This window comes from Triturus cristatus, chromosome 7, assembly GCF_964204655.1.
Source record: "Triturus cristatus chromosome 7, aTriCri1.1, whole genome shotgun sequence".
Classification (NCBI taxonomy): Eukaryota; Metazoa; Chordata; class Amphibia; order Caudata; family Salamandridae; genus Triturus; species Triturus cristatus.
This window is the reverse complement of record NC_140590.1, coordinates 1,419,423,866-1,419,438,410: the sequence shown is the minus strand read 5'-3', so window position 1 is coordinate 1,419,438,410 and position 14,545 is coordinate 1,419,423,866. Positions and strand designations below refer to the sequence as shown.

General features: G+C 45.0%; 1 long non-coding RNA gene across 1 annotated transcript in view; it reads left to right on the top strand.

The window, feature by feature from the left end:
- The window catches only part of LOC146812135 (uncharacterized), a 130,753-nt gene that overhangs the window by 32,345 nt on the left and 83,863 nt on the right, over positions 1-14,545 (top strand). The window lies entirely within an intron of this gene.

Here is a 14,545-nt window from a genome sequence, read left to right as displayed (position 1 = left end):
TGTGTATCGGTGGCTCTGTGTATTGGTGGCTCTGTGTATTGGCAGCTCGGTGTGTTGGCGGGTAGTGCTTGGCGGCCAGTGCTTGGCGGCCCAGTGCTTGGCAGCCCAGTGCTTGGCGGTTCAATTTTTGGCTTGCCTTGTTTTTGGCTTGCCTTGCTTATGGCTACTCCGTTCTTGGCTTGCCTTGCTTTTGACGGCTCCGTTTTTGGCTAGCCTTGCTTTTGGTGGCTCAGTTCTTGGCTTGCCTTGTTTTTGGCGGCCCAATTTTTGGCTTGCCTTGCTATTGGCGGCCCAGTTTTTGGCTTGCCTTGTTTTTGGTTGCTCCTTTTTTTGCTTGCCTTGTTTTGGGCTGCTCTGTATTTTGCTTGCCTTGTTTTGGGCGGCTCCTTTTTTGGCTTGTCTTGCTATTCGCTGCTCAGTTTTTGGCTTGCCTTGCGTTTGGCGGCTCAGTTTTTGGCTTGCCTTGCTTTTGGGCACTTAGTTTTTGGCTTGCCTTGTTTTGGGCGGTTCAGTTTTTGGCAGCTCAGTTTTTGGCTTGCCTTGTTTTTGGCAGCTCAGTTTTTTGGCTCGCTTTGTTTTTGGCTGCTCAGTTTGTGGCTTGCCTTGTTTTTGGCGGCTCCGTTTTTGGCTTGCCTTGTTTTTGGCGGCTCCGTTTTTGGCTTGCCTTGCTATTGGCGGCTCCGTTTTTGGCTTGCCTTGTTTTTGGCGGCTCAGTTTTTGGCTTGCCTTGTTTTTGGCGGCTCAGTTTTTGGCTTGCTTTGTTTTTGCCGGCTCAATTTTTGGTTTGCCTTGTTTTTGGCGGCTCAGGTTTTTGGCTTGCCTCGCTATTCCCGGCTCAGGTTTTTGGCTTGCCTTGCTTTTGGCGGCTCCGTTTTTGGCTTAGCTTGCTTTTGGCCGCTTAGTTTTTGGCTTGCCTTGTTTTGGGCGGTTCAGTTTTTGGCAGCTCAGTTTTTGGCTTGCCTTGTTTTTGGCAGCTCAGTTTTTTGGCTCGCTTTGTTTTTGGCTGCTCAGTTTGTGGCTTGCCTTGTTTTTGGCGGGTCCGTTTTTGGCTTGCCTCGCTATTAGTGGCTCAGTTTTTGGGTTGCCTTGCATTTGGTGGCTCAGTTTTTAGCTTGCCTTTTTTTTGGCGGCCCAGTTTTTGGCTTGCCTTGCTATTGGCGGCTCCGTTTTTGGCTTGCCTTGTTTTTGGCTTGCTTTGTTTTTGCCGGCTCAGTTTTTGGATTGCCTTGTTTTTGGTGGCTCAGGTTTTTGGCTTGCCTTGCTTTTGGCGGCTCCGTTTTTGGCTTAGCTTGCTTTTGGCGGCTCAGTTTTCGTCTTGCCTTTTTTTTGGCGGCTCAGTTTTTAGCTTGCCTAGTTTTTGGTGGCTCAGTTTTAGGCTTGCCTTGTTTTTGGCGGCTTTTTTGTACATTTCTTTGATGGGAATGTTGATGCTGTTATTGGCACTAACCATACCTCTATTTTGTTTACAGAATACTGCTGTCATATCTTTCTCCTCAGAACTGAGTTCTCTAGATCCGGTCATATTTGACAGCTCAATGCTGTAATTCCTCCTACTATATTTGATCTCATTATGGTTTTATATGATTGTTCACTGCATATTTCTGTTTTGTTCTTCTTACAGCCAGTGTTATGTAAAGCGCTCTGATATCCGCAAGGATCTTGTTCGCGCTCTATAAAACTTTCTAAATAAAATAAATAAAAAAATATCTGAGTTAAGCCTACCAGCGCATATGGTCTTTTTCACATTGGTTTATGTGCTGAACAAATGTAAAAATATTTACTTAAAAAACATTTTTCTGTCAAATCGGCTTAGAGAATGGTGATCCCATCTGACAAGGTGTTGGGCATCTTTAAGCCACTCTAATACATATATTCATAAGGATCCTGAAAAAAGGACTGGGGTATGATTCATGTGTACTTGTGTCATCTTATATATAATAAACTCTCTCGCCCAGGGTTCCAAAACAATTGATAACATGACAGTGGATAGAGCGACAGTGAGAAGTAGAGATTTCCTGAAAAGTGAGGTTAAGAAATGGTAGGACGCCTTGAGCAACTGCCCGTCACCTAATACCTATAGTGTACTTGAAGCTTCAGCAATGTCAGCATTGGTATTGTAAACTCAAAAGCTACACGACAAGAAACTGCAAGGAGGCTGGTGTTGACTTTTGGGAAGCGTAGGCCCTGCCTCCACCTACTCTTTATTTGGGTTTATTATAGTTCTTGAATTCTTATATTACAAGGTTGTCAGATGTGTTGCCCCTTCATCAGTACCAGCTGAGATTGCTTGTTTTTTGGGGGGATGTTGGGGATTTGTTAGAAAAGAGGTCTTCAAATTTTTTGATTGCTAGACCCCCTGTCATATTTTTTTTTAGGTGTTAAGACTCCCTCCTTTCAAAAATGTCTAGAACCTAGAACTCCTCAACAACCATAATCGTCCCCAATTTCCATGCCAAATCATATTTACGGTGGGGAAATAATACTAAATAATATTTAGCAAACCAAACGTCAGGGGGTAACTGGTGCTGTGTCAGAGGCTTACCATAAACATTTTTTAAAAAAAATTAAAGTCCCGAAAAAGAATTACCTAAAAATGCACAATGTTACTTTCTTTTTCACAAACGAAACATAATTTGATAAAACGTATTCAGATAACACCTTTCTAAACTAATTTGATGTGTGTGCCTGTTTTTCTCCAGAGAAACAGTCAACCTGTGGTTGCATCTTGGTTGTTAAACTGGTACTGAACCACTTTAACATCCAAAAATAGCAATAAGCAACAAAAAGGTGACCAGTCCAGGTTTGCAAAGGGCCTTCTACTGTGCAGCAACACATGTCGCTGCCTTTTAATAACTGTTCAACCTTTTCAGTAATAAACAATTGTTTTGTGTTAAAATCATCAGATTTTGCATTAGATGATGGATTATGTCAGTGGTTCCCAAACTGTGCACCGTGGCTCCCTGGGGAGCCGTCAACCCTAGCCAGGGGAGCCGCACACCAAGCACTTTAATGCATTTAATATTGAAGGGTCTGTTGGCTTCAGTTAAACTAATTAGACTTAAACGCATGATGGCGATGATTTGTAAGTGACATGCCTAAAGCTGTAAATGTAGTGCTTAATTGATGGCATGTCGAGTAAGATGACCTCCATATTTCACTGGATCCCCATGTTCCAACACTCTCAAAGTAAACGGAAGATGCCTGATTTATTTTGTTAGATTCGTTCATAGTTTAGTTTTTTTCCAAATGCATTTTACACCAATGCAAGTTATCAGGAAAGTACAGTTGTCCCATTTATTAAACACACTAAATATTTTTAAGTATTGACATTTATACTTGAATCATAGGTACTTCCAGTATACATTCCTTTAAGTACACACACATTTCCAGACAGGCCTGCTCCCTCCTTGCGCACAGGGAAGTAAAACACCATATAAGGCATAATGTCAACATTTGGAAGCAAGAAAGAGGGACGTTTAAAAAAAAAAAAAAAGAATTCGGGGAATTGTTTTCACTTGCATTAATTTGGAGGCAATTTTAGTGAGGACACAGCAAAAATAAAACTTTGTGATTTAAATAATCGTGAGTCACCCTGCTGAGACAGGTGTGTTGGCACGTTGGACATGGGTAGAAATGGACATGTATGTAAATATTCTTCAAGTACAGGAACACTTTGGCAATGGGGCCTACATGCATAGGGGTGCTATCTAGCACTGTAAGTAGGATATAAAAGTTGGAGAGGGTACTCTAAAAAAGGCATGGGCAAAGAAGTGTATCTAGGAATATTTTATTAGAGGCGCCACCTTAGTAATTCGAAACACCCTGTGTATATGATTATAATACCTTCATCAGCTTGAGGAAATATGAATTTTGTGATCAGTTATGTCCCCTATCGTAGACCCCAACGGCTCCATGTGCATGCTATAAGTACATGTATGTTCCCTCCAGTTCCAGTTTTGAAGACGCAAATACATGTGCGTCCACCGTCAACATGTCCTCTTTCAGATCCGCCATGAATGGGTCAGATATTCCATTCCTAAGTATGAAAGGCCACCGACTTTATGTGGTTCACTTTCCACATTTTACAGATTCAGGCGAGTAGGCCCTGAATTCTGCCATCAAGCCTTTTCCTGCCTTCTGCCTCTGAAAGCTCCAGTCCGAGCCTGCATCTGTATCCATGAACTTTGTCCTACTCCCTGCGCGGCTAACGGTGCCTGATCCAGCCTGTTGCCTGCCAAAAACTGTATTTCACCTTCAAGATTATCTGCTCCGCTCCTCATCCGATGCATTCCTGTCTAGTAGTTTAGGTAAACATTCTTCCAGCTACCGTGCTAAGGGCCAGGCCTCGCTGTCCTCGTGCAAGTAATTCATAGCCCCTGTTACCATGGAAGATTCCTGCCCCCTCGCATCTCATGTAGACACTTAGACGCTTGTACACGCACTAACAGTCAGTATAGAATAGATTCTGTCCGAGAGACCTTTCCTTTTGGATAATACAGTTCTTTAAACATAAGATATTAGATATGATTTGGGATTAGGTTGACATGACCCCCCAGACTTCTGTCTCCACATGTAGAGCTAAATGTCAAGTCCCCTTCACCCTCTAGTTGCACGTCAATCACACGTCATGCGGCTGCGCGCGCATCTCTGCCAAATATTTCTGCTGACATTGCAGGATTCTCTTATGGATCCACCCACTTGTGACATCATGTATAATGACGTTTTCTAAGTTACGCCTATATGTCCGCCTTTTTTAGTTACGTATGCATATTTTATCTATCTTATCAACTGTTACGCCTCCTGCATCTGTTTCACTGTAATGCATTTCTTATAAAACTGATTATCTGTCAATAATGTATCGCCTTCCTTCCTGAACCCCCATGGTGATGGAATTGGAAGCCTGCAGTTCGAATTGTAATTCCTTTGTAGAGGAATAAAGCCTTTTAGAACCTCTAATACCACGGATTCTGCCTCTTATATTTACTGAGTTATTCTTACTAGACTTTACCGCATAAAAAAATAGTACCGGTAATGAAATATTTACCACAAGCTTCATCCCAATTATTTTCAGGGAGAGAAATGTAAGTATTCCCGAGGCCAGGCTTACATCCACCCCACCCTCCAAACAAACTAACAGTGGGGAGCCACAGGCAATGGCCAATGGGTCAAGGGAGCCGTGGGTTGAAAAAGTTTGGGAACCACTGGATTATGTGGTAAATGCTGCAAATCTATAATGGTGCCAAAATCACCACGCAATCGCATATTTCAAGTGGCCATGGGCTGCAACTTTACTGCAAAGTATCCAAAGAGAATCATACAATATTTCATGAGATACTGATTGTTTGGCTTTTACAGCTGCATAGAACTGGAGGTTGCTGAACATCGTTCATCGTAAACATACCATTTACAATCATCAATGATGAACTGTAAGGTCCAAGTAGGATGCTTTCTTTAACTCCAGGGGAGCAAGTGGTCCCTTAATCTTCTTTCATACTGGTTTTCTAATTTTTTTATTTTTTTTATATGAAAACTGATGCTTATATTCTAGCAAAAACGGACTCCTGTTTATATTATCTTGCATCTGCTGTTGACTTTAGTCATGTTTCGGCCGGTGGGGTAGTTGGCCTTGTGTCTAAACATTATTATTATTATGGAATTTTGTAAAGCGCATGGTTACGCGCCCCGGCGTGTCCCCGCGCTGAGTGAGAAGTATGAAGTGGCCAGAACAGGGAGGTTACATCAGTACTGAGCCAAAGAGGTGAGTTTTTAGAGCTCTGCGGAACTTGGCCTCAGAAGGTTCGAGCCGCAGCTCCATCGGAAGCATATTCCAGCTCTTGGCTGCAAGAAGCCTGAAAGATCTGCCCCCCATTCGAGCTTTATGAATTTTGGGGACGACTACCAGTCCGATGCCAGAGGATCTGAGCATCCGCTCCGGTCTGTAGGGGGTGATGAGGCTGTGTAGGGGAACGGGCGCCCTGCCCCCGATAATGCGGTGACACATGCATAGTGCTTTGAAGGTAATCCTTTCTCTGATCGGAAGCTAGTGTAGGGACTTCAAAGCAGCTTTAGAGGCCGTTCTCCTAGGAAGCCTCAGCACCAGCCGGGCTGTGGCATTTTGAGGTACCTGGAGACGATTGAGGCTTCTAGCTGTTATTCCCAGATAGAGGAGGTTAGAGTAATCGAGTCTAGATGTGACCAAGGCATGCACCAGAGTCTGCCTGGCACTAACTGGATCTTCCTTAGACTCTTGAGTATACCAAAGCACATTCCGACAACCCGATTAATCTGGGGAGCAAATGACAGGTCGGAGTCAAACATCACCCCAAGATTTTTGGCCTGTTGACAAGGCACTGGCGTGGAGCCCAGGCATGCTGGCCACCATGCTGAGGACCACACATTCGGACCACCTCCCACCACGAGCACTTCAGTTTTGGACCCATTCAGCTTCAGGCAGTTGTTAGACATCCAGGATGCAAGCTCCTGCATGCAAGCACTGAAGCTGGATGCCGCAACATCAGGTGCCCGTGACAGCGAGATGACCAGCTCTGTGTCATCGGCATATGACACTAGTTGGATGCCATGACTTTCCACAAAGGTGGCTACAGGGAAAGCATATAGGTTAAACAGGGTGGGGCTCAGGGCGGAGCCCTGGGGAACCCCTTGATCAAGATTGAACACACTAGAGTAGTGTTCTCCCTGTCTGACCTGAAAACCCCTATCGGTCAGGAAAGATTGGATCCACCTCAGCGCTGACCCAGTGACTCCACCTTTGTTGAGACACTGTAGCAAGGTGAAATGTGCTACAGTGTCAAAGGCTGCACTTAGGTCAAGTAGAATGAGGGCCATAGTATGCCCCTCATCTACCCCTTGCCTGATGGTCTTAGTGGCCATGAGCAGCGCAGACTCCGTGGAGTGGCGTGCATGAAAGTCAAACTGAGTTGGATGGAGCAGGTTGGCTTTCTCCACAAATGCCATAAGTTGAAGATTTGCCACCTTTTCTGCTACTTTGGCCAGGTAGGGGAGGAGTGAGATAGGACGGAGATTGTCCAGCCTGTCCCAGCTAAGATTCGTTTTGTTTTTTAAGCGGGAGTACTACATCCTGCTTCCAACTTTTGGGTACGGTGCTGGATCTGAAGGAAAGATCCAGAACATACCTAATATAGGGTTCAAGGATCTCGATACTCTCTCCAAGAAGTTTCGGTGATGCCGGATCACGGGGGGATCCTGACTTAATGGAGCGGCATATCTGCTGGAGCCCGTCAGGGGATGGGGTGAGAAAGTTGTCCAGGCTATTAACACCCACATCCACCAATATACTCTCACTGAACTCTGTTCCCTTTTTCTTTCCCCCTGAAAAAGTGGAGTAGATGGTGGCCACTTTATCAGAAAAGAAAGCAGCGATGAGGTTACAGGATTCCTCTGAGACCAAGGACGGGTCAACAGATGAGCCACAGAGAGAGATTTCCTTATAAATTTTGAATAGTTCCTTGGTAGAGTTTTTAGCTTCTCCTATCCTACCTGAAAAGTAAGTTGTTTTGGCACGCCTGATCAAGCAATGATATTCTCTGCGTTTGTCTATATACCTCTGTTTTGCTTGATCGAGGTAAGCCACCCTCCACTGTCTTTCTAGTTGTTTGCATTCCGCTTTAGCTAGGCGAAGTTCATCGCTGTACCAGGGGGCGGATCGTTGGGGTCTACTACAGGGATTTTTATGATCGAGAGGGGATATGTCATCTAAAGCATTATTAATGCGGCCTTCTAGTCTATCCGATGCAGTATGAGCATCCTCACCTCCTTGGCTGCCGCCTTTAGTCAGAGCAGTATCGAACTTGGCTTTGGAAAAAGCAGTCCATTTACGGCTCATATATTTAGAGTTGGTACGCTTTTGGAAATTGCTAGCAGGGATATTTATTGTAAAAGGCACTAAGAAGTGGTCGGACCAAGGGACTGGGACGGGGGCCTTAACTTCAATGTCTTCCCAGTTGGCAAAGATAGGGTCCAATAAGTGGCCCTTTTGGTGGGTAGGGGCCTTAGATCTGATGTGTAATTGGAGGGAATGTAGTTGCTGACAGAAGTCAGTGGCTCCTTTGTCCTGTTGGTCATCCAAATGGATGTTAAGGTCACCTAAAAGCATAAACTTGTCCCTACGCAAAGCGGCTTCCGTTATCCCTTCGGTTAGGCTGGTAGTAAAGTGGGTAAAAGGACCAGGAGCGCGATAGACCAAGAAGCCCTTCACCGTGTTACCAGTGTTAACCTTAATGGAAAAGGCTCCTGTCTCACTGTCCGCGATAGCGAGAGGTTCAAGTTGACAACATAGTGGCTGCTTAGATATTATAGCTATCCCACCACCTCTGCCCACAGTGCTGTCCAGTCGTACCATGGTATAGCCAGCTGGGAGAGAAGCAACTATATCCGGTTCTGAGTTGGAGTCAAGCCAAGTCTCAGTAAGGAATAGGAGGACGAGTTTCATATCTGTGAGCAGATCGTATATATCAAGATTATGCTTCCGCATAGATCTGGTATTAAGTAGTCCGCATGTAAGCCTAATGTTCTCAGCCTTAAGCGTAGATCTATTGTGCCAGTTATACTGACACTCTTTACAGTTGTTAGTGTCTTCCGCATTAAGACTATGGAGACAGGCTTTAGCAAATGCAGGACAGAGGGCGCGAAGTTGTTGCGCGCTCCAGCATATTACTGACCTATTTCGGCCAGGGGTCGTGGCCCCTGTCCCCGGCCGGCTGCGGACGGGCGCAGACGGGCTTGCCTTAGGCACGCCCGCTGCGCTCGCCCGCTGCGCGGGCGAGTGGTCATTACCAAATCTAGGAGGGTAGAGGAAGTGACGCAGCAAGGGGGAGGAGTCGCGTCCCTCCGTTCAATCGGCACAAAATCGCCGTGACGGACCGGGGACCGAATCAGGTGGGTGCCAAGTGCAGACCAGAATGACAATATCAGCACACAAATTCACCCCCCATTAGAAGTATTAGTTTTGAAAAATAGAGTTGCACCGAGGCGCTACACAAAGTAAAAGAAATTGCGCTGGACGGTTTTTCAATCAACCGCACCAGTGCCAGACTTTCAGTTAAAATGCTCCATACGCTGTCAGCGCCGGCTCACACTGCTCTCACCAGCGCGGCAGAAGTTACAGGCACCTATGTAGGCAGCAAGGGGGAGGAGTCGCGTCCCTCCGTTCAATCGGCACAAAATCGCCGTGACGGACCGGGGACCGAATCAGGTGAAACATGGAGCGGGATCAAAGATGTGGCTAAAAACAGAATATTCTTTAAATGTTTTAGGTCTTTCACTGTTGGGTATCCGCATGTAAAATAACTGTCAGCTTAAATAAAAAATAAATATTAAAATTTGTAGTTGGGAAATTCACTATAGTGCATTATGAAACCTCTAGTACTTAATTCACTGCAGCGGTCTGTGTGTAACCAGAGAGAGAACTAATTACATCTTGGTTGGTGCAGTGGGAAATAGAGACTTGTAAATTTTTAGTGCTACGAGGTCACAGTCTGTGACAGAGTGTTGACGGGATTCTGCTCTGGAACAGAACTATGCTTGTGATTACAGAACCATGGCATAAAGGGACTGATTCACCATAACACTGCGTTATCTGAGCCAGAGTCAGACTAGCTATAGTGCTTAACTTGCCCTCTTATCCTTACCAGAGAGACTTTGCACTCCAGAACACAACACTCTCGACCCTCTCGGGTATCACGGTAACAGGGCACACCTTTTAGTTCTCTAACTCGCACTTGTCCACAATAAGTTAAACAAGAGTCATAAAGTTTAGAATATATTTTTGAAATATTGTGCTCTAAAAAGCAGTATTTGTGCCACAATTAGAAAACAAAAACATACTAAAAGTGCAGTAAGCATGGTCAATAAACTGTATACCATAAAAAGCCTTGTCCTGTTATAAGACATCGTAGCCCAACCCCCTCCCCTTCTTCCGAAGCTAAATGATTACATGTCTAAGCTCTCTGGGATAAATGGTGGACCCCGAACCTTAGTATACAAAAAGACATTCTAAATCTTGGTTGACGCAGTGCTCTGGTCTCAGAAATATCACTATGTGTGTGTTATTTGGACCTCTGTGTTCATGTATATGAAAAGACGTGTGCTCATAAACAGCTGCATTCTTGTGTTATGTCTAGGTGCTAGTGCCTGACAAGAGTAAATAACAAGGGACATTGTTGTTTGACCTTGTCTATGGTGTGCAGACTTAATCTCAGGAAAAGAACAGAACAAGAAAACATATGCAGGTTCTGCCTGAAAATAAAATATGGCACAAAAGCAAGCATGTTTATTATAGTAAGTTGTTCAAAGGAAAATGCAGACTAAAGCAAGCAGAATTAGGCTAAACTAGGGAAAACTACAATAGGCCATGTAGGAAACACACAGCACCCTCCCTTTGGTTACAATAAAAGCACAAATGCGAATACCAAATGGAGTGAGTGTGTTTGTGTGTGTATGTGTGTGTAGATATATATAGCGCCGATTGACGAATCCTCGCGAAATTTTCAAAATAGGTGGGGCGCTCCGCTCCTTCCCTGAAAGTCTCGGGGGGATTCGTCAAGCGGTGGCTGAGAAAAAGGGGGGGTCCCAAAACGCGTTTTCCCCATGCATTTTTCCATAGGACCTTTAGTCCAAGCTACAGCCCGAACGGCTGAAAAGAATTTCTTGAAATTTGGCAGAGAGGTAGTCCTCAGGTCAGGGATGTGCCTTTTGCAGGTCTGGTGTAAATCTGTTCGGTATTTCCTGAGAAAATAGGATTTAAAAGCATATATATATCTATAGGCGCGCTCCGTGCGCGTACGGTAAAACTTACCGTACGCTGCCGTGCGCGAGCGCGATTCTGATTGGTTGTTAGATCTTAGTAAACATTCAAATCGGTCGAAACCAGGAAGTGTCGGCCGCCATTTTGTCTCTCGCAGTCTGAGGGGGTGAAAAACAAAGGTGAAGAACGTGAAAAGGGGGCAGGGTGGACAGTTCCTGACCCCCCTATCCCTTGTCAGGGGGTCCCAGAAGGACCCCCAAGGGCCAAAATTTCCTTTAATTTTTTTGTGAAAAATCGCGGAGTACGCGTAGCGTGCGCGTACGGTAGAAACGGAAAAATTCCGCGAACTGCGTAACGTGGGCACGCGGTGCGTGTACGGTACGCGAAGCGCACCGTGCGCGTACGGTACGCGCACGGTGAAAAACCTTAAAATAAATAAATAAATACATAACTTAGCATTTAAAAAAACGTACAAATTCACTGAAAAAACCATAGGTTTCACACACGTTATAGTTAGGAATTAGCATTAAAAAACCTTGCAATTTCACCTAAAAAACCGTAGGTTTCACACATGTTATAGTTAGCTGGACATTTCACTCGTGAAAGCCATTGAAATTCCCCCGTTATAGTTAGTGCAGGCAACTATAACTCACGCGACTGCAATCCTCTGCTGATGACGTCAGATATTACATCACTGATGACATATGTGTCTTTCTGAAAAAAAAATATTTGTAATATATGTATAGCTAAAAATTAATGGAAGAAGACATGGGTAAATAAGTGTCTAAATACAGTGATGTAATATCTGACGTCATCAGCAGAGGATTGCGGTCGCGTGAGTTATAGTTGCCTGCACTAACTATAACGGGGGAATTTCAATGGTTTTTCACGAGTGAAATGTCCAGCTAACTATAACATGTGTGAAACCTATGGTTTTTTAAGTGAATATATATATATATATATATATTCATATATGCTACTGGCGGTCGCCAGTAGATAGTTATAGTTAGGACCGTGTTTCCATAGGAAATCCGCAACATTCTATTTGGAATAACTTTGGCGCCGGTTGACGAATCCTCGCGAAATTTTCAAAATAGGTGGGGCGCTCCGCTCCTACCCTGAACGTCTTGGGGGGGGGGGGGGGGGTGGATTCGTCAAGCGGGGGCTGAGAAAAAAGAGGGGTCCCAAAACGCGTTTTCCCCATGCAATTTTCCATAGGGACCTTTAGTCCAAGGTACAGCCCGAACGGCTGAACAGAATTACTTGAAATTTGGCAGAGAGGTAGTCCTCAGCTCAGGGATGTGCCTTTTGCATATATGGAGTCAATCTGTTCAGTAGTTCCTGAGAAAATTGCAGTTATAAGCACATACATATCTATAGCCGCGCACCGTGCGAGCACCGTGCGCGCACCCCAATGTGCGCGAGCGTAATTCTGATTGGTGGTTACATGTTAGTCAACGTTCGAATCGGTCGAAATCAGGAAGTGTCGGCCGCCATTTTGTTTGTTTTCAGTGCGAGTGTGAAAAAGGAAGGTGGCGAACGTGAAAAGGGGGCAGGGTAGAGAGTTCCTGACCCCCTAGCCTTTGTCAGGGGGTCCCTGAAGGACCCTGAAGGCAGAAAAAAACATTTAATTTTTTTTTTTTTAAATCGCGGGGGTGCGCGCACCGTCATTTGAGATGTCATCAGTGATGTCATGAGTGATGTCACTGACCATGTCATGAGTTATGTAATATGTGACGTCATCAGCAATGCATTGCGGGCGCGCGAGTTATAGTTAGCTGAACTAACTATAACGGGGGAATTTCAATGGTTTTGTACAAGTGAAAAGTCCAGCTAACTATAACACCCCTGAAACCTATGGTTTATTCAATGAATTTCTGAGGTTTTTTAAATGCTAATTCCTAACTATAACGTGCCTGAAACCTATGGTTTTTTCTGTGAATTTCAAAGGTTTTTTAAATGCTAATTTCTAACTATGCCTACAGAGATAGGACATGTGAAGAAAGAAGAAAAAATGCACAGAAAGAAAAAAAAGAAGTGCAGAAAGAAGCAACAGAAGTCCTCAAAGACGAAGAAAAGTGCAGGAAGGAGGTTAACGTGCAGAAAGAGCAGAAAGAAGCTTTGTTGCAAAATCATCCTGTACCCTCAACTTTTTCAGACGGATACTGGTGGTAACTGAGTCTGACTAACCAGTCCTAGAGCCAGTGCTATGTTGAAAGACACTTAGAATACAGTGAAAACACCTACATACACTAGGGAACATTATGCGTTGGGGTCACCCTGTGATTAGCATGACCTCCTCTGTAAGCCCCTAGTATATAATAGGGCAGGGGGATTAAAACTACCTCTTAAAACAGGCCACAGGGCGTTTTTGCACACGTTAACTCAGGCCCCGTCCCCTCCCTTCACCACTGTGTAAACACGCCCTGTGTCCGTTTTTAGTTGGGAGATTAAGTTCATTTGAATCCTGAGGGTCCCTAGGGTCCAACTAGCCCACTGGGTACCTCCAGTAAGTGCCACAGAGCTGCGTTGCAGAGAGGTGTAAAAAGTGGCACGGCCTGGACCACCTCTCTGCAATGCAGCTCAGTGGCGCTTACTGGAAGCACTTGGTGGGCTAGTTAGCCCCCAGGGGCCCTCAGTATTGAAGGGAAATTATATCCCCCATTTAAAACGTGCTATAGTGCGTGTTTGCACACGTCACCTCAGGCCCCGTCCCCTCCCTTCACCACTGTGTAAACGCGCCCTGTGGCTGTTCTGAGAGATTAAGTCCCCTTGAATCCTAAGGGTCCCTAGGGTCAAACTAGACCACTAGGTACCTCCAGTAAGCGCCACAGAGCTGCGTTGCAAAGAGGTGTAAAAAGGGGCTTGGCCTCAGAACACCTGTCTGCAGCGCAGCTCCCTGGCGCATACTGGAGATGCCTGTTGGGCTAGTTGGCCCTCAGGGACCCTCAGTATTGAAGAGGAATTAATTCCCCAACTTACAACTCGCCAGGGGGCGCGTTTGCAGAGTGCTGCAAGGAGGGGGCGTCGCCTCCGGCACGATACCAGTCTTTTATTTATTTAAATTTTTTAAGAAGGGGAGCTGTGTGGTTCCCCTTCTTATTCTAATTTATTGGCCCTGATGACCCCATCCCCCAGGGCCTGTCTCCTAATTATATTTTTTTGACCCCAATCCCAAGGGCCGGCCACTGTTTTTTATTATTTCAAAAAAATATATATTTATAGACACACCTAGGACATGCTGGACAAACCGTACGTACCTATCACCATGACGATTTGCGTGATATTCATTAAAAGGCGACTATGCATACAATGAATCCACGTGGAATGTATTTACACCACTAGTGAAGCTCTGACATGTCTGATGCCCTACCTTGCCTAATCCCGGTAGACACCCTTGTCGATTATTTATACAAACATGGGTAGCTATTGACGGGCACATTTAATACACATGCACACCAAGCCATTCAAAGGGGATTCGACAAAAATTCGACCAAAACTATGCAAGAAACCCCCCTCACGATTAATAAAACACACATCCACTGCCGGATGTGTAATACTTTTTATTTTACTCTCTGGAAAGGGGACGAACATCACTTGAGAGTCACAGCGCGCTCCTGGCAGAGCCCAATGCTGTGTTACACCCACCATTGCCTGCTGAGTGCCACACACCTCTGTGTTGTATTCCACTAGCTAGTGCATATGCTATGACACTCTCTAGCCCATGTGCACTGTAACACCACCCCGTGAATATGTCATGCC